The following is a 20,735-nucleotide window of genomic DNA, read 5'->3' on the forward strand; positions in this document are numbered from 1 at the left end:
CTCAAAACATCCTCAGATTTATTTTTTAGGACTGTTAGGTTCAGGATAAGGTCTACAGGTTAACAGCATTTTTGTGCAACAATCAACAGGCAAAGTGGAAGAGACAAGAAGCGTATTGGTACACTGCTAGCTCCTGCTATAGTAATATGTAATATGTCACATGCCACAATGAGACATAAGCTAACAAATGCTATCCCACTGTTTGTAAAGCCTTGCCAAAGAATGGTGCACCATGCTTGTGCATGTTTCTTTAAATCTTAAAAATATGACATAACAAAAAGAGGAAAGGAAGCTTTTTTCCTTTTTTTAGTAACTGTAAAACTGCATGTGTCAAAGCCTTTTCTATTCATGGACAACTCTTGTCTGCTGATTCGTGTAGGGAGTTACCGTCTGCTTTGCTCTGCTGACTTAGCTCAGCTTCTCAGCTCAAGCTGCTGTCTGGTACTCGTTCCCCAAATCCATTCCTCTATCTCTAACCATGATAGGTTTGCACTAATCAATGAATAGACACTAAACACAGACTTGATATTTTAGACACCTTTTTTAATGCACTCTCTGAGCTAGCCACCTACTTGAGTTTGTCCATATTATAATAATAGTAATAATAATAATAATACTTTGTATTTATATAGCGCCTTTCCTGAAACACAATGACACTTTACAGAAATTACTGTGAATAAGTTTAGGTAAGTGATGTTGTGGGTTGTGGTAAACAGGTGGTGTTTAAGTAGTTTTTAAAATATGTCCAGGGATGCAGACTTTTAGATTTCTGCGGGTAGGGTGTTCCATGGGATTGGACTGCAACAGTAAAGGCTTTGGCTCCCTTAGTAAAGAATCTGGTATTGGGAATGGAGAGCAGGCCAACGTCTGAGGACCATAGGTTTCAGGGTGGTGGTGTGTGGATGGAGGCTGTCAGAGAGGTTCTGTGGGGCTAGGACATGGAGGGATTTGTAGGTGAGGAGGATTTTATATTTGATGCAGGACTTGATTGGGAGGCAGTGAAGGTTGATGGGGGTTGGGGTGATGTGCTGCCAGGTTTTAGTGTTGGTGAGGACCCCGGCGGCAGAGTTTTGGACATACTGGAGTTTGTCAAGTGTTTTGCTGGGGATTTCAGACGGGACTCCATTGCAGTAGTCCAAACGGGAAGTGATAATGGCATGAATTAGGGTTTCTCCCACTGAGTCAGATAGTGATGGCCAGAGTCTGGAGATGTTTTTAAGATAAAAAGGCTGATTTGGTGATGACAGGGAGGACTCCAGGATGACACCAAGATTGCGGACCTCAGAGGATGGGCAGATGGCGCATCCATCAAAATTCAGGATGAGCTCTCCAACCTTCTGAAGAAACCTTTTGGGTGCCACAACCAAGAGCTCTGTTTTATTGTTGTTCAGTTTGAGTAGGTTGGTTGACATCCAGGCTTTGATGTCATGCAGACAGTTGACCAGGGTGAGTGGGGGAAGCTGAGTGGATGGTTTAGTGCTGATTTAGAGCTGTGTATCATCTGCATTATGACTGGAAACTGAGACCATGTTGCCCGATAATTTAACCAAGGGGGAGCATGTAGATGGTGAAGAGGATGTGTCCATGCAAACAGCCTTCAGGCAGGAGTTGGTTGACCAGAGCTGGGTCCAAGCAGGAGTTGCAAATGGTGACAAATTATTTCCTGTGTGAGAAGTAAGACCGAAACCAGGAGAGAGCTGTGCCTGTGATACCAAGGTGATAAGATAGACGGTTGAGGAGAATGGTATGGGAGATTGTGTCAAAGGCTGTAGAGAGGTTGAGGATAATGAGTATACTTATGTGACCAGAATCAGCAGAGGTGAGTAGATCATTTGTGATTTTGATGGGGGCGGTCTCTGTACTACAATACAGTCTGAATCCTGACTGAATAGAGTTCATAGTTGGACATATGCTGATGCACTTGTGCGGCAACTGCTTTGTCCAGGACTTTACTTAGGAATGGCAGGTTGGAGATAGGCCGGTAGTTCTTTGCATCCTCCAAATCTGAACCTTGCTTCTTAAGGATAGGAGTACCTGAGGCAGTTTTAAAGTAGGTGGATACTACGCCAGATTCCAAGGAGCAGTTGATGACATCCACCATGATGGGACACAAGACAGGCAGACATTCTTTGACCTGGGCTGAAAGCATTGGATCCAAAGAGCAGGTGGAAGCCTTTGCTTTTGTGACCAGCTTTGTCACTAGAAGGTTATCTACAGTCATGAAGGAGGAGAAGCATCACTGAGGCAGATGAGCAGGAAAGGAAACAATGTTCTGTGGCAGATTGGCATTAGAAGGGTAATGTAAACATGCTCTAATGCATTCTGTGCTCGCTTGTGTCACCCTCACACTTCATTGGAGGTTTATTCTTTTGTAGATAATCTTAGATATTCGTAGATATTCTCACAATTTTAATCATGAGAAAAACTTGATCCTTGCCAGCTAAAACTTGTGAATGATTCATATTCTGCCCACACATAATCATGACATATTATCACTTTTAAATTAATTATTAATAAATCAATCTCTGCTTTGTGATGCCCAAGGTGATCAGTTGTCTTCATCTCCTGTATGTGTATATTTGTTTATCTCCTCTTAGGACATTCTCTATCATGGACCTGTATGTCACTTTAGCACAGTAATACAGACAGAGCATCGTGTTGGATGCTTAACTCTAGACAGGCAAAGTGTGCCAGCACTCACATTTCAGAGCATTTCAGCATACAGTACCTACACCCAGGGGGGAGAGCTCACGCCAGCACATTGTCATCCCCCCTAGCCTTTTTCTAGTCAGAGACATTTGCTACACTGCCACTTTTTCTCTGTCGCTGCTTTTTGCTTGTGTCTGACACATCCTTCTTGTTCATTTCTTATACATGCCATTTTCCCACAGCTGCTGCAACTCTTCTCAGCCAGTCGGGCCCATCAAATTGGTGTTTACCAGCAGCAGAGATTGTGTCCCAGTCTCAAGCAGGACCACCCAAACACTACATCTACATGAATAAAATATGGCTGTGTGACATTACACACGCAGGTCTCCTAGGGTCCCGAAGCCTATGAGGTTCAAGTGGGAATGGGGTTGTAGGGGTGCAGACAGGAGTGTGTGGCTGTTCAGTTAGGTAACTCTCTGTAAGATAGCCCACTGGAGTCATATATGGAAAACAAGAAAACATGGTGCCTTTCGTACCACTCCAGGTCAACATGGCTCACACCGCAGCACGTGCCGCTCGTGCTGTCTTGAATCGACGGCTTGTGCGTTGAGTTCACAAAAAACCATGAGCACTACTGGCATTGTAATCAATATAAAAAAGAAAAGGAAAAGGTATGAGATGTAACACCATACCTTCCACATTTGTTGCCACATAACAAGCAGCGCTCTGGCCAAACAGATTTTCCATTTACTTTCCACTAAACTTCAGATGGAACCTCTTAACAATTCTTTGCTTCTTCTTTTGACATCATGCTCATAAGAATGTGTATCTTTGCAGGGTTGTTTGATTTTAACTAATTAGCAAGCACGTCGGCTTGTTTGGCTGTTACATGTCAAGGTACTCCATTTACATGTGGGCCTACATGAAAACATCCCATTACGTCTGTATACGTCTGCCAGCAGCCCAGTCTAACAGGTCCCCAGTGAAACTGAGGTGCACTCCACAAGCTAATGGGCCTTTTTTGTTTACCCTATTTGGTTGGCAAGCCTTTCCTGGGTAATTGTCCCTGCTAATCATTTGTTGGCTGCTTGGCAAAAGAAGGCTTTTAAAGCATATTAATTCAGAATGCTGCTGCCGTAGGTTGAACAAAGCAAGGGAGCAAAAAGACTTAATCGAAAGCTCCCATACTGTTTCTGTACATGTGTTGAACACATTCTTACTGCACACTTCGTTTGTAGCCAGTAAAACACCACTTTTTTATGTTTTTACCCCATTTTTTAAAAAGAAGATAAAAGTGGGAAGTTTAATACGTGAATTTGTATCAGTATGTTGGCTTGGTCATTATCTAAGCATCTACTTAGACATGTATCAGATAAATCTCCTCCAGGAGATTTTCTCACTTGCAGTTACAGATGGCATCACTTTGGTTTACATCATTACAGCAAAATGGTATGCTTATTTTCTACCCTAGACATCCTGCACCAAAACTGCTTGCACATCTAATTTACATACATACCTTGTTTCCACGCACTAGCTCCTCTCCAAAAAATACATGTATCTTTGATATCTGTACCCAAGTGTCAACTGCCGAAATGAGTTTTGCACTTCCACAATAAAAAAATGTCAAATGGCGAATACATTTTTTCAAGTTGATATGGCTGCTGCTTTAATGTGCCTGCAAATGAGCTCACAAATCTCTTAGGCCACAGTACTGCATCTGAGAGATAGCAGAAAAACGGTTCCTATAATATGTGAATATGTCTGTTTGTGGGTGTATGAATGTGCTGTATGCATATACAGTGTGGGTCTCCACAGGTGTCGAGATGTAAAATGTGACTAATGATCTGTCTGATGTATTGTAAGTAGAATCTTTTGGGCTTTTTCCGGATCCATCAACCACGCAGCAATTTTGCTATCTACATTTCAAAATTGATATTGTTTGATTTTACTTTTTCATCACAGTTCTGAGTCAGTGTGCCTCTGCAAGTTTGCTTTTAACTCACTTAAACTTCTGTCATAGAGAAGGGCGGCAAGGGAAATTAAGTAATGGGCTTGACAGTGTGCAAAGTGAAGGGGTAATGACAGAGAACCTAGCAGTAGTACCTTTCTCTACCTTTCTTCCTGTACCCGGTCTTTTAACCACTTCACATCTATGCTCTCCTGCCTGTCCTCAGTTCAAGCAAAAATGCTGCTGGGCTGCTCCTGAGTGTGAAAGAACTCCATTCTGAGCCATTTTTTCACACTTGTTTGATTCCCTTTTTTGCCATAGCTCCCAAACATGGTTCCTCTTTTCCTCTAGCAAATGACTGGAAAAGGGTGCTCATTTCTTCAAAGCCCCTTGCATATCCAACATTTTGAAATATTAATAAGGGTTTGTTTCAAATAGAAGATGAGGTCGTTTTTGCTTTTCTTGCAACAGCTCTTGCAATTCATCCCTTTCCTATTTGTGCTCTTGCGTGGAGCAGCAAAAGGGATCTTAAGAGATTGGATCGAAGGCCAATTGCAGGTCATTGCTAATAATTTTCTCTGCTTGGTTAATGTGATAAGCGTGGACAGGCAGGCCTTTGTGGCAAGATGGAAGAGACAGCTGAGGTAACTCCCAAATTTCTCTTCAAAAAGAGTTACAGCTGCCCTGTTTTCACTTTTTCCCATTGTCCCCCTGCTCACATTTTAATCTTTGTCTGTGTGACAGGTGATTGAGAGAGAAACAAGTGATTCTAACGGAGCATTCAGAGAATAACTAGTGCAGCAATTGGGCTATTATCATGAAAAAATACCCTCCTCAGCCAAGCCTACAAAAAGAGACTAAGCTGCAAAATTAAGTGAAGTTGAGGTGTGTGTGTGTGTGGGTTTGTTTTGTATTGTTTGTGTGTGTGTGTTTGTGCCAACAAATGTTCATTATTTCTCTTGTTCCAGTGATGAGGACACACATCTGCAGATTGTTCCTCATCTAGGTCCTTACAAAAACCTTATCTCAGTTTTACACAAAAAAGCACATCCGTAGGGCAGAGAAAACTTTGCATCTCCAAAAAGCTTTTAAGAAAGAAGAAAGCTGTTCATCACACAACTTCTTTTATAAAATTAACTTTGAAAGTGTATAATTCCCGAGAATAAAAGTAGCGTGTAATTTGCATATAAAATTTAAGTAAACCATTGATGAGTCTTTAGGTTTTTACACAATCCCACCAAACAATTAATGGTGTGCTGGTGTTTGCCATTTCTATTTTGTGTGGACATCATTAAACAATATTTACTCCAAATTAATAATAGATAATTGCTCATTGTTTAATAAACCCACTAAGGAACTTCATTCAGACATCTGGTGCATGATCACCTTGTAAAAGATTCTTCCATTAGCCATGTTTGCATGTCAGAAGACCTGTTGCGCACCACCGACACAAAAGTTGTTTGTGTGTGGTTATCACCTAAACCTGATTATGTAGCTACTACTTTTTGCATTTTTACCGTCTTACCCCAGATGAATACAAACTTTTTTAAATTAAACAATAAGGCAGAAATAAGTTCCCAGCTCATTCATTCATACATATTTTGTCACATTTTGTTTTTTAATGCAGTGCCTCTGGAAATGGATAAAGACCTTGCTTGCACTTGACATCTGTCATAAAACTCAAGCATGTCTGATCAGAAAATATGAGCTACAGCAGGGTGCCAATTTATGAAAGCCTCAGCTATGACAAATTCCCAAGAATAGGTGGGTTGAAGATTATTAGTATGAGTATATAGATATACGAATGAATGAGCATAACAAATACAAACATAGATCCAAATGTAAACAGGATTTCATCTATCTATGTCTGTATAGATTCAATTCAAAGTTTTAATGTTTTAAGTACAGTACAAACAAAAGCAAACAAAAATATTTGTGTACATCTACAGTCATTGACAGTTCTATAGAAGAGAACAGGAACAGGAGAACAGGCATACTATGGAGCCTGATTGACAAGCATCTTTTAATATAGCTCTTTTTATCCCATCAAGTTGAGATTTTTTGTCATTAATTATTGGCTGTGAGGTGCCCTTATCTCCTCTTTTGCCCGGAGCTTATATTTGTTCAATTCCATTCCAAGTGTGGGTGCTTCAAATGGTAAATTAATTTCTGCTCCTTTTTTTTTTACAGTCTTATAGGAGTAAAACAAAGTTCAAACCACATTCATCAGTGGCTGATTAAAGCTAAATGATCTGAGGAAAAAATGGACTATAGGCCTTTGCTGGTCTGTGGGTTTTTTGGGCTTTAGTGGGTCTACAAAATTAGCAATGATTGCACAGTATTACTATGCCAAGTCCTCCGAACTACTAAAGGAAATAGATCAACAGGGGGGATGATATGAGTTGTAGATTAAATCAGGAACAGTAACAGTTGGAGTACTTCTACCTATTGTTTCCGGTGAGTCCCTGGTACAGGGAAAGGTGTAATTTTCCAGTAACAGTAAGGACTATAAAGAGTGGCCATTACAGAATGTAATTACACTGAAAGTCTATTGCAAGTTTGTAAATAATAAAAATCGTAATGGTTATACCTTTTAAACTGAGTAAAAACACTAAAGCTAAGTCAAGGCTAATGGCTGTACATAAGCAGCTTTTGATTCTGGTCAGAGCTGGGGTGCTTTTGGAAGAGGCCGTTGCACATATACTGTAAACTAGCAGTAATAGAAGGCGGTGTGTATTGCCACCAGACTGGTTGGATTCAGAGTTGTCAGAGATTTGACATGCAGCCTGCTGGGTTACACCAGACATGAGTATTTTGTCATTAATTTCAAAATTACTTTAAACACTGCTTCATTACTTTAACTTCATTTCCCTAAAGTATCTGCATCTGTCTTTGATGTGATAGTGATGTCCACCAAGCAACACAAGCGCTCAGTCCAGGCCAGCGAGGGAATCAGCAAGTAGTGTCACAGCCTGTGGCAGTTTAGCATATTATATTTTGCAGTTGAGGCAATGATGGGCAATTATAACCGTTGTGTGCTTGTGACTTGTCAAAGATATTAAATTATGAGCTTTCTATTTAACCTCACTGAAGTGAATAATAGACGCTCCCTGAAAAATACTGCTCCGAGAATGTTCTTATTGTTTCAGTTGTTTACTGAAGAAGACAATGGGGAAGTGGTTGACTTGAGACAACATAATATTATTAGGTGCACTAATTGTTGTATTACAGGTGTCAGGCTGAGGAAGGGGACACGATGAGATAATAGTTTTATTGTAACAGTTTGCGTCCCAATTATGCATTCATCATACGTTTACTAAATATGACTAAAGGTAGTAGCATTATCCCCTGCTCATCACTGTCACAGCAGGTAGATGGATGATGAGCAGCGCTCATAATTGTGAATTAATTCAATCATCTGTGGCGGACACCTGGAGCTGAGTTGCGGAACAAGGCACAACAGAGACTGATGATGTGTGACTGTTTATCTTTCTTTTTTCTTTGAATCACTGTTTTTTGATGCCATTTATACATAATGAATTATTCAAATGCCTTTGCCTTTCTGTGCACATGCTTGTATATATGTCAGTGTGGAGACACTGGTTGTTGCTCACTTGGTTTTTATATACAAATCTGCATTTTTAGAAATCCTTCAATCTTCAATGCTTCAGAAATAATTGGTGTCACCTACATCTTCTGTACATGTATGCTCCTGAATATTCCAGGCTAATAAACGTTAAGGAGACACCCTATACAGCATAACAGAATGCTTTAGATAATCGAGTGATGTACAATGCGCATACTTCAAAAGGTAATTTAAAGCAAGACAGGTATAATTACGTTCCTAACAGGACAATTTAAAGACTTGAAACTAAGTTCAATTCAATCCACAGCATCTGCATTTGCATGCCTTTTCAAGTTCACTTATTCACAATGGAAGGAAAAGTACAATTCATTATTTATTTTTTACTAAGGTGTGTAGTGAGTCTTTTACACAACTGTTCCTCAACTCCTGGGCCAATGGGCTCTTTTTTACTCAGGATTAGCTGCAATACCTCCCCCTGCTGGATTTAGGGCACATTCAAGTTCCTCTCCAATGATGGTCATGGTGAGGTTAGATTTTGGCGCATGCAGTACATAAAAAAGCACATACATACAAAAAAGTAGATGAAATCTGATGCCACTTACATAAACAGAAAGAAAAGTAAGAAATTATTTAAAGAAAAGAAAAAATGACCTGCCGCTGATCGGACAACACCAACTAATGATCAGGAAATGTGAAATGGTGATGATCCCAACATACACAACATAATATGTTAAGTCCATACCATGCCCATTCAATTCATTTCTTGTAGTTTGTAAATGTTGAAAGTCAGAAGAACTAAACGTGAATCAGAATCAACAGCTAGGTGTTTACGTCAAGATGTGACTACTTTACCATGCGACTCTTCAAGTGAATAATGTATGTCTAAGGAAATATAATGCCGAACAAGAGTCTTCATGACATCCTGTTTCCTAAAAACAAAGCTATAGAACGTCCAAGTGGTTATGAAGACATCAGCATCTGTCCTCTGGATCGGCTCTGGAGGCTGGAAGGACCTGTTACCAGTGGCTGTGTCCCTGCCTGTGGAAATGGGAATAGAAGGTACACAGGGAGCTTCATGATCACACTCAGAAGTGATCAGCTCCATTGAGCATTCCATTGAGCATCTGGTGGTCTGTCATTACGCACTGCATCTGAAGTGGTACTATTTCACATACACTGCTGTGACTCCCACACAAGGGACAGCGGATGGATTTTATGATTACAGAACCACAGCCATGCATCATTTGGTTAGGCTCCCAATACTACGGTACACAATCTGTCTTCTGTTATGTGTGTGATTGTAAAAGCATATATGTGTGTGTGTGGGTGAGTAAATGTTTATTTGCATGTCGTCTTTTGTGCATGTGTGTGTGCCTGCACACCAGCATCTGTCAGTTTGGTTTTAAGTGGCCTGCTACCTGCATGTGTCTGGCCTTGGGTTTGGATGGGTTTTTCTTGTGTGTGAGTAAGTGTGCATGGAGACACAGGTAGACAGAGGGACGCTCTGCTGCTTTCACACCATGTGCGGCAGGGGTGCGGAAATGCCATTCTTGGCAACATACATGTAACATGTGTGCCTTGTAGGTGGCTTGCAACACACCAATGATATGTGCCAGTTAGACGCACCAGGTAACAGAATGGAACCATGCCAATCTGCTGCCAGCACCATGGGGCTCATTCGGGGCACAGAAACTGCCAATGGTAGGTAGAAGAAAATGTCCTTCACTATTCCAAACAATTTTGTTCTGAAGTATTCTAACCAAACATGTTTATATTTACAATACTTGAACTCTTTTGCTGTGTGTGTGTGTGGTGTGTGTGTGTGTGTGTGTGTGTGTGTGTGTGTGTGTGTGTGTGTGTGTGTGTGTGTGTGTGTGTGTGTGTGTGTGTGTGTGTGTGTGTGTTTCATTGCCTCAGTTGAGTACTACGTTTTTAGCGAGGTACGACACACCAGTGTTATGCCAGTGTGTGCTCGTCCTTGTATCAGGGTCTGTTCTTTACTCCATTTGCGTGTCAATGTGTGTGTATGCGTGTTACCTGACCTCCATTGGTGCATTGGGAGGCAAAGCGGTGTCTGGTTCTTTGCACGTACCGTGTTCTCATTACCACTAACAGCCTTGAGCCTGCCTCGTCATTAGAGAGAATCATTCTCAATCCAATCACCTATCGGTTACGCTACGCTACAGAGGCCCGCAATCTGTCCTCATCCGACGGCTGAGATTTCTTTGTGATATCTCCTGAATTGCAAAGGACGTATAGTGAGACAAGGAGAGGAACAGGAAGAGCAGAGAGAAAAAGAATGAGAGAGGGATGCACAGGAGGATGCTAGCTAGTCAGATTTAAGCACAGGTGTCAATCCGTCCAGTCATGCTGTGAAGAGAAATGTCAATGTTATTTTCAAGTCTATTCCATAACACTCATTGTAAACAATCAAAAGTTATGTTTACATTCAATAATACTTACCAGAATTATGTGCATTATTAATATGAATGTTTGCTAGCAAGAAGTCCTTTTTGTACTGAAAAGTAGAATAGTGTGACATCTTTGGCTGGATTGTTGATGTCAAAACCTAGGTTAGCTTTTAAGAAATAGTACCTGCTATCAGCAAATACTAGATGACTTCAGAAAATTTTAAATTGCATAAAATTGTTTTCAAAAAGTCCTATCTTCTCTTAAAACACATGGTCAACAAATTAAGGCCTCAGTTTAAACTACCATTAGACTTGTGTACCAAGAGTAAATATCATATTTTCTATCTATATAAAAAGTCTTTAGTTTTGCATGCTTTTAACAAATCCTTACCTATTTGACATTAGGAATGTGCTGCACTGAAGGAGTTAAAGATGTTGCAGAAGCCCTTACATTACAAACATACAGACAATTGGTCCAAAACAACTTGAAAATATAAAAATAAGAAACACAGCAGACACTTTTCTAAGCCAGCTCTTTATTCATAATGTATTAAAATGTAGTAGTAAAATAGTATTTTCTAGTACAGAATTAAATCATCAATTCTATTTGATCAGTCAGTAAGTTACACGTTGTACAAAAAGAAATGAACTTCAGATTCTGTTGCAGGTACTTGCTGATTAAGACTTTGTTACTGTACACTACAGCTTCACCATGGTGCTGTTGAACTTTAAACACCACACAAGCTTGTGCTGCATGTACAGAACATGTTGCATAAATGAAGGGATATATCCTGATATTGGGGGGGAAGGGTAATCTTGCAGGAGATTTTTCTTCTTCCTCTTGAAAACAGGATGTTTTTGGTGACAGAGACATATGGCGCATCCCAGAGGACAAAATTGGAATGTAAGATATTTGGCTTTTTTATTACGTGTTTTTTTTGTGATTCCAAGGATGTGAAGGATGGAGCTGTGGATGATTGTTGACACTGTTAATCCTGCCTGGAACAGCGAAAACACTGTGGATATACTGTATATGCAATCGGCAATGCAAGACGATAGCACCAAAAGTGAAATACTGCTATCCTCCATTTGTTTATTAATAACAATCTATCAGGATAACCCATTAATGGGAATTGTACCTCAACATGGATGGCATTACTCTATAAAATAGAAGACTATATGCAGGCTGTTTTGTATCATATCTAAACCAACCATCCAAATGGCTCTTTCTCTTCTCTTTAAATAATTTTGTATCGTCCTCATTGGATTTTCTATTCTTCCAGTAGTTCCACCCTGCATGTCTGTCTACTTGTGTGGATGGTGGTGGTGGCTGTGCAGGTAGGGAATATGAATTACCTGGCAGGCAGGCGGTGTTTTGCTTGGAAGCTTGCTGTCAGCATGGTGAGGATGGATGAGGAGAGACAGGATAGAGATGAGACTGACAGCTCCAGCCAACCTTCATCCATCCATCCATCCATCCATTCACACACACCCTCCTCCCTCTGTGCCTCCCCTAAAATCCTTGGTCTTTTTTTCTTAGCATGGGCACATAAGAATGTTTTCTTCCATTTTTCTGGCTTAAAAAATAGAATAGAAAGGCTATCATTACACATGGGGAAACATCAGATTCTACCTAAAACCCATACCTACCTCCTCTGAAAGCAACTGGCTAATTATAGGAAATCTCAAGGTAACTTAAAAATGTGGAATAGTCAATTACACATTGGGCTCAATGCTCAACTCTTACTGTAACTGTAACTAAAAGGTGCAATCTAACTTGTTGGCGCTTTCCACAAAATGATCATACTGCTTATTACCGGTGTTTGCTTTGCTTCTGATGAATATCAATCTGTCCTGGTAATTAACGATTATTTATATTATTAATAAGCATAGGGTTAGTTCATGCAGGACACACAAAGATAAAAGTAAAATTGCAATTATTAATACTATATGCAAATAGTTGTTTAAGAAAAATAGAATTGAAGCAAACGGTGCAAAAACAAAAAACAAAACATGTACCAACACATACAAGAGCCTCATTTCCCCATACTCTACCTGTTCCTCGTGTCCCCCTATCTAAACCTGAACCAAACCTTAACTCTAACTACAAATGGGGTGGGGGACAGGCTACACAGGAGGGAGGGAAACCTATCTGGGTGGGGATCACAGATTTTGGTGCAACAACGCCAATGTCTCTTCAAAGTCCAAATGCTTGTGATAATATGGTGATTCTGAGCTAACAACACTATAATTTCCTTATTGCTAAATCCAATTGCAATGAATAATTTGATTAGGTCCCCAACTGCAGGCATAATACGCGGCATGCCGCAGAGTCTGTGGTGATCTTGAATCAATGTGGTTCCTTGGGAAAAAAAAATTTTTTATTACTTTTTTCTCATAAATTTGTGAGTTTCTCTCTTGTACATTTACCACCTTAATCTCAAAGAATATCCAGGTTTTTTCTGATAAATCTACAACTTTAATCTCAGACAATATATATCAATGTATAAGTATTTTTTTCTTGTAAATTTACCACTTTAATCTTGGAGTAATTCCCCCCCTCCCCCGGCTCCGTAATTATTTCTTTTGTACAATGCCCCTTATACGCTAGCGTTAGTAATGGTTAGTAATACAAGTTATAACCAGAGGTGGAAAAAATGCAACAATATTCTACTTAAGTAAAAGTATTATTGATGAACTTTTACTTAAGTACAAGTGAAATTATTAATGTTAAAACTTTTTATAACTACCAATGCAATGGTACAAGTATCATTAAACCTAACGTTACCTCTCCATGCTTGCGCAGTTTAATGGCAGTTTTTATAAGCTGCTAGTTTGGTCTCTCTAGGCAAACACAGCTTGCACTGCATAATAAAGCTGTTGCCTTGCTTGCATTGGAAGCTGAAGTAGTCATAAAAGTACAACTTTAATGCTCTATAACAACACATTCTCATAAACGGAGGATATCGTACAAAAAGTTACGCCGGCTGCAACTTGACATCGGCTAAAGAGCAGCAGTGGCTAGCTGTTTGAGCCGCTACAGAGCTTCGTGACGTGGCTACACATCTGTGTCACAGCTCGTATCAGTTAGTAGATGTGTTTAGCCGCTACAGAGCACTGCAACACCGGCATGGTGCTCTGTCACGTCAGCAATAGTTGGTGGTTCAGTTCCCTGAGAATAGGTGACTGTGAGCCGGGTACAGAGCACTGCGGTATGCCGGTCATTTCCGCAACAGTTAAGTCTAGGCAAGAAAATGTTATTTTGTGCACCAAAACAACTAGTTTAGTTTAGGAAAAAGAAGGTTTGTATTAAAACACTCCCAAGCAACAGGCATTTCCTGGATGATAGTCTTTTGTTTTCCCCATGGAATAAACTTTGCTGCCTGGCTTTAAAGTCCTGTGTCCTGTGTCCCGTTTCACCCCAACCATCACCCTACATGGTCAGCCGCATTCTTAAACAGCAGCAGTCAATGTGGTGCGTGCGGCAAAAAATAATATGGAAATCATACAAATAACAGTGCCTATCTTTTTTGTAGCCAAATGTATGGTTCATGAGAACAGACTGCTCTATAGATGTAATGCACTGAAGGTGTAAGAAGCTCCTGGATAAGTCATACATACCTATATTTTTTTTTTGTAGCTCTGTTTCTTTTTATTTGTCCCTTTTGCTGCTCTGTCTCTCTGTCCTTAGTGTGACTCTAGTGCCGATAAGCTGAGGCAGAGGTATCAGGCGGAGCACCCATGCAGGGATCCATTAGGCAAAAACCAATTTCACACAGAGCCAATTTCATAAATATGGAGTATGGGCCCACCTTTAGCTGTGCTTGACTAGCTTTTAGAGGGATATACAAAACCATAAATAACAAGCCTTTGCCTGAGCACTCCTTTTAATGATAGCTGGAGTGTGTGGCATGCACATAAACACATTAAGCTGTAATTTTAACACTTTAATGAGGAACACAATGAATTGTTCTTTCATTCAAAATCTAGACACCCCTAATAGAGGATTTATGATAAGTTAAAGAAACTTAGAACCACATTATGCTGATAATACAGTGTGTGTTAGGTATAAAATGGCAAAAGTAATCTCATTCCCTGTTAGTGTATTTACAATTGAACATATTTATTTTGGCTTGATTTTGTGTTTATTTGATGTTCTGAGAAGCACTTGGTAAGAGATACTTCAAATGACTTACATTTGAAAGAAAACTCCATTTATATAGCACCTTAATCATGAGCCCTTTACCTTTTCATTTAACCACAACCACATTTATACACCAATGGTGACAGAACCGCCATGTAAGACTTGCTCAGCAGTTTGTATTGCTCATTGTTCAACCGAGTGATTGGTGGTTCCATTTCCAGGTAAACCGTTAAGTCCTCTTCTTGTTAGGAAAGCGGAATAAGGACCCAAAAGCAGAGAAGGGCAGGCAGGCAGGAAAGAGCTTCCAAGGCTTTATTTTCCACAAAAAAAACAAAAGTAACACAAACACAGGATCCACTGAATGCAAAACAAAGTCCCAAAAAACAAAATGTCCAGGGGAAAAAGGAAAGGCAAAAACAGAGAAAGGCAGGGGAAAAACTCACAGGAATAAAGCGGACACACGAACGGGAACAAAACATGAAAACTCATGTTTTGTCAGGATCACACATACAGACAAAGGCCAGAACAGGCAGACAAACCAAACTATCTGGCAAGAGATGAGGGGCGCACAGACACTAAATACACAGGGTAACGAGATAACGAGAGGCAGATGACAAAAGGGCTGGGAAACAGGTGGAAAACATCAGGTAATCACAGGAGTGGGAAGACACAGGAAGTAAAACTAAAGACGAGACAGAGACCAGACTTCAAAATAAAACAGGAAACAGAACATACAGATACTCAAGGGTAACACAAGACAGGAACAACAACACAAGACCAGGGAGGAAACCCGGAAAAATAACAGAAAACTGGATAAAGAAACAGGAAGAAAAAAACGAAACCATAACACTTCATCGGAGACAGAGAGGTGTGTATGGTCTTCCCAGATTTGTATTAGCCCACTTTCTCTTCACTTAAGTGACATTTTCAATATAGGACTTTCATTAAATTAATTAAGTATAGTTCAGGTCTGCAACTTTTACCTAAGGAATATCTGAATGCTTTCTCCATCACTGACTTTGAGCATTTTGGAATGAAAATTAGACCTCACAATAACAAGTTACAAAGTGTTTCACAGAGTGAACAGCTGTCAGTGTGCCAACAGGAGTTTTTTTTTTGCGATCACATTTTTATTTATTCATTTAGACAAACAGATAAGCAAAAGTGCAAAACATTGGTCTAGATGACAATATCCAGAAAAGTACACAAAACATACCTTTTCCACAATCCTTCCTTGCGATCAAACGTTTCACGCCAAAACAAAGAAGAAATATGGGAAGGAGGGAGACACAAGAAAAACACAACAACAAGAACAATACACTGCAGCTCACAAACAGGACACACAGAAACAGACACACACAAACCTATACACAAGAGGCATTGACAAGGAGACTGGCATGAGACAAAAGGGACAAAACACATGCACAGATAGAAGCAAGAAGGCTGTAGCACAGGTCTACAGCATGGATTTCAAGGATTCAGCAATGCTGAACTAAGTGTTCAAAGTCTTCCCTGGTGCTCCATTTATGTGAGCCGTGGAGAGCTCTATTTATATGACATCCAAAAAGGAAAGGAACCATGTACGAATAAACAAGTTTTGAGGTGGTTTCCAACCGGTTGCAATCATTCTCTTGGCAAAACTGTACGTTTTTGAGTTTTAGAGAGTTAAACGGCTGACCAATTATTTAGAATCAAAACATTGACAGGAACAGGTACAATAACACTAATCAGGGCAGATATTTTGGATGCAATATTGTTCCAACAGGAGAGCAATCCCAGATCATGCGAAGATATGTACCTTGGGCTTTTAGTGGGCAGAAAATGCACAAAGGGTTTTTTATTATTTTCATGTGATGCATTTTCAAAGGGTTGAGATATGTTCTATGAATGAAATTATAGTGAATCTACTTATGATCTGGATTGTGTGATACTTCTGGAATGTTAGATCATACATCATGCCAGTTGAGATCGATGCTCAGGCTATCACATTTTTAAATGACTGTTTAGTGTTTCCTGTTTTATTTTGTAGTAGACTAGTCTGTTCTGCTTTGCCCTCTAAGGGCTACGCTATTGGGTTTATCCCTTTGCGCATACACAATTTTGAAGATTTTCTTTCCTGCCCTTGCGTCCAGCACGGGCTTCAACAATGTCCGCCGATACTGTATGTAAACAAAGCGGTCCTGTTGCTCAGCTCCCATTTTTTCTTCAAGCTAGCAGTATGAAGACAATCTTGACTTCCAGCAATGCTCGCATCTCTCCCTCCTGCCGGACCAGCTACATCCTACTGCCGGACCTCCATCCCTGCTGCAAGACCTGCCACATTGCCACTCACGGCGGACTGGCTCTCACCCCCGACGCCTCCTGCCAGTTCTGCGCCCGCCTGCCATCTAAAGAGCTTAACCTGCTGGGCAGACGCTTTTCTGGTTTGTCAGGCTAGTGGGGAAGGGGAGGGCAGCTGGGCAGACAGATAGGAATCCGTCAACACCCTAGACCCGCTGAAGAAGTGTTTTTTCGATGGGTACGAGTCCGATGACTCAACTTCCTTGGATAACGCCTCTGTAACCGGCTGTCCCTCCTCCCCCTGGGAGGACATGACCCCGAGACGGGGATCGATGCCCTCCCTCTACCCCTCTACCCATCCCCCCTTCTGAAGGCTACTTTTTTTGGCCACCTTAAGCCCAAGCCTCTCTTTCCCCAGGATCAGGTAATTGCTCAGCTCACTGACTGGTCACATCAGTGTGCAACCCGGGGCCTTGCGGCAAAGAACAATATAGCTTTGCTAGCCTCCGCCGTCTCTGCCATGGCCACCACTCTGATAGCGCTTCCTCGGAGCTAGCTACGGAGATTGGCAAAGCTATGCTTCTATTCAGCCCCATAGCTTCCAATGGACTATTTGGACCCCGCTCACAGACAGCCACGGCCCACCTTCACCAAGCAGCCAAAGATGCTGAACCGCTTCGAAGGCTTGGCTCTTGGATGTAGCTAGCCATGACAACCGTCATAATAGGAAACGCTCCACAGCCTTTGCAGCAGTGGCGTCTTCCCAGGCTTTGACTTTCGGTCTTCAGACTTTGCGAGGCCGGAGGACCGTGAAGTTGGCCCCTGCCCGTTCTAACCCGCCTCCCGAGCCACCCAACAAGCAACGATGACGGTGGCAATGACGGGACGCAGGGAACGCCTATCACTCCATGGTTGAGCTCTGGGAACTTAACAGCCCTTCCACCCATCTACAGAGCAGTTTCCCCTCAACAGCCCTTGTTCCCACTGAACATTGCGCTGACAACATGAGTCGTTCCCTACACAAGAACACACCGGCATGCCGCTGCACACAGAGCTTCACTGCTCTCTCGCTATGCAGACAGCAGGTACGAGTGCCTGTCCTCACTAGCCCCCTGCAGGCCTGCACCCCCACATCTTTTCCAAATGCATGGAAATGGCGCTTCAGCCGCTGTGGAGGAAAGGGATCAGAGTCCTCTTTTATCTGGACGATCTGTTAATCGTGGTCCCTTCTTGGGAGCAGGCAGCGCTGCAAACTTTGGAAGTTTAGCAGCACCTGCAAGCACTGGGTTTCGCCATAAACTGCCGAAAAAGCTCTCTGATCCCCATGCAATCAATAGTTTATCCGGGCGTGGACATAAACTCATTTGTCATGAGAGCCAGGCTATCTGTGCCAAGGAATGACGCACTGACCCCTCTGTTGTCCAGCATCCTGCCACACGCCACAGTGGCAGCGCTGTCTTTGATGCGTCTCCATACATTGTCAAAATGTGTGTTCTGCTGTCCTCACCTCTCTTATTTAGGTGTAACATCAAAGCAAGTTAAAAACAATTGAGGAAACTTCATGTTTGAAACCTGCAGCCTTTCAGAATGACCTGAAAGTGCAGCATATCTCTCTGCACAACTTTGAAGCAATTTCCACTTTTATTGAGATTTCAACAAGGATACTTTCCACCACAAAGTTCTATTGTGTTTACAATGTTCTGCACTCAGGGAGTTGGCCAATCTTCTCTAGAATAAACTTAGTTCATATCCAAAGATTTCTGTTTTAAGTGTAGCTAGCATGCTCATTGCTCACCCTTTCTGTTACATAGCTCATGATGGAATTCTTTTGTCTCTTGGATGAATTGTAAATTTGAAAACTCAGCAGAGAAGCAGCCTGTACTGGAGCTTGTCATAATGTTGTTCCTGAGGAGAAATTTAAAACATGACCTCAAAACAATGAAGAAAGAGCTTTACATCAGGTTCTTACTAGTTAGTACTCTTTGTTTTTGTTCCACTGGTGGAACAATTCCAATTTTCCAGCCAACGAATGAATCTTTACTCAGCATACTACTGCATGGGTAGCAGTTAGTTAGCGGTGCTGGCTAATTGCCCATAGGGCAGGTAATCTATAGTGTGTGTTACTATGTTATCAACATCACAATTTACTCCCAGCAAGATATTAAATGCAAAACTACATATTTTTTTCCTCCCACTGCATTACACTAAGCTTTTACTGAACAATACTAAAAATTATCAGTTGCATTTTTCAATTTTGTTAACTCTTCAAGATAGGTTATGGCCTCGGAAGACCTTTTATTTTTTTGACTATTAAGTTATTGACACTCTTAAACAGCGTTTATGAAGACTTCTGACTAATTGTTAGTAGTTTAATGAATTTATCATGGCAGTTAAGGTGATTTATGTTCCCTATATCTGTCTTTTATTCTCTGTAAAGCGTCCTTGAGTGTTAGAAAGGCGCTGTTAAATAAAATGTATTATTATTATTATTATTATTATTTATAAATGGCTGATGAAGTTGCAAATCTAAGTCAGTGATGAGGGCAATATACAAATGTGCTTCTATAATTGGCAACAATGACTGGTCAGAGACCAATACGTCATTAATTATTTTTTTATGTATGTATTCTTTAACAAATAAGGATCACGTATGTTACTCATTTACATTTAATTTAGCATTCTTAGCTCGCAGTTTGTGTTTTGTCCAGTGAACTGAGACTTATTAATTTATAAAACAGGGAGTGGACACCTCAATGTTTTTGGACCTTATATTTTCCTTTGGAAAAATAACTTATAACTGGGTTAGTTATGTTCACAGTGTGCATTGAATTTATCACCTAAATTCTCTTCATAGTTTTTTGATTTCATCCAATTTCTTCAGTGTTTTTCTTTTCATTTCCATGTATACAAGGAAGCAAAGTATATAATATGTAAAGAAGGAAACTTGGCCGCTGTAACAAAAAAACAATATGAGAATAAACATGGCATATAATAGCGACCGATTGAATTATAGTCAAAAAATATACATATACAGTCGGGTATCCTGGATTTATAAATTCTGCTTTTATGAAAAAGACCCCTGGTTGAGCTGCACCCCATGTAATGCCCCAGTCCTTTCTGCTGCCCTTTGCTGCATGTGGCTTTGTCACCAATCTTATTTGTAGTATTTACAGACAGGATACTGAGGTGTAGTTGTAGTGGGGAGGGGTTCCGGTTCGGTGAGCTTGGGGATCTCATTGCTGCTTTTTGCCAGTGATGTGTGCCTCATGGCATCATTGGATCCTGACCTTCAGCACTCACTGGATTGGTTGGCAATGTGAAGCGGCCAGGATGAGGACTAACACCTCTAAATCTGAAAAAATGGGTTGCTAGTGCAGTTTAAAAGAGCTGTTGAGACAAAGGAACCTGAAGAGAGAATATAGGCAAGCTAAGCAGAAGTGGAAACTTTACAAAACTAAATAATTCTGTGAAAGGCTAACTGATCTTGTGAAGAAATGTAAACTTCAGAAATGCCAAAGTGAAGCTCTTTTAAATATCACACAAAACTGTAAGATGTAAAGAGTTCCACAATGAACTCCACCACAAAATTAATTAAATAAAATTGTCCATGTTTTCACCATGCACTAATTATCCTAAACTATATATATATATATATATATATATATATATATAGATATAGACATATTTCTATATATATAGATATATATATCTATATAT

This window comes from Etheostoma spectabile, chromosome 11 (genome assembly GCF_008692095.1).
Source record: "Etheostoma spectabile isolate EspeVRDwgs_2016 chromosome 11, UIUC_Espe_1.0, whole genome shotgun sequence".
In the NCBI taxonomy this organism is placed as follows: domain Eukaryota; kingdom Metazoa; phylum Chordata; class Actinopteri; order Perciformes; family Percidae; genus Etheostoma; species Etheostoma spectabile.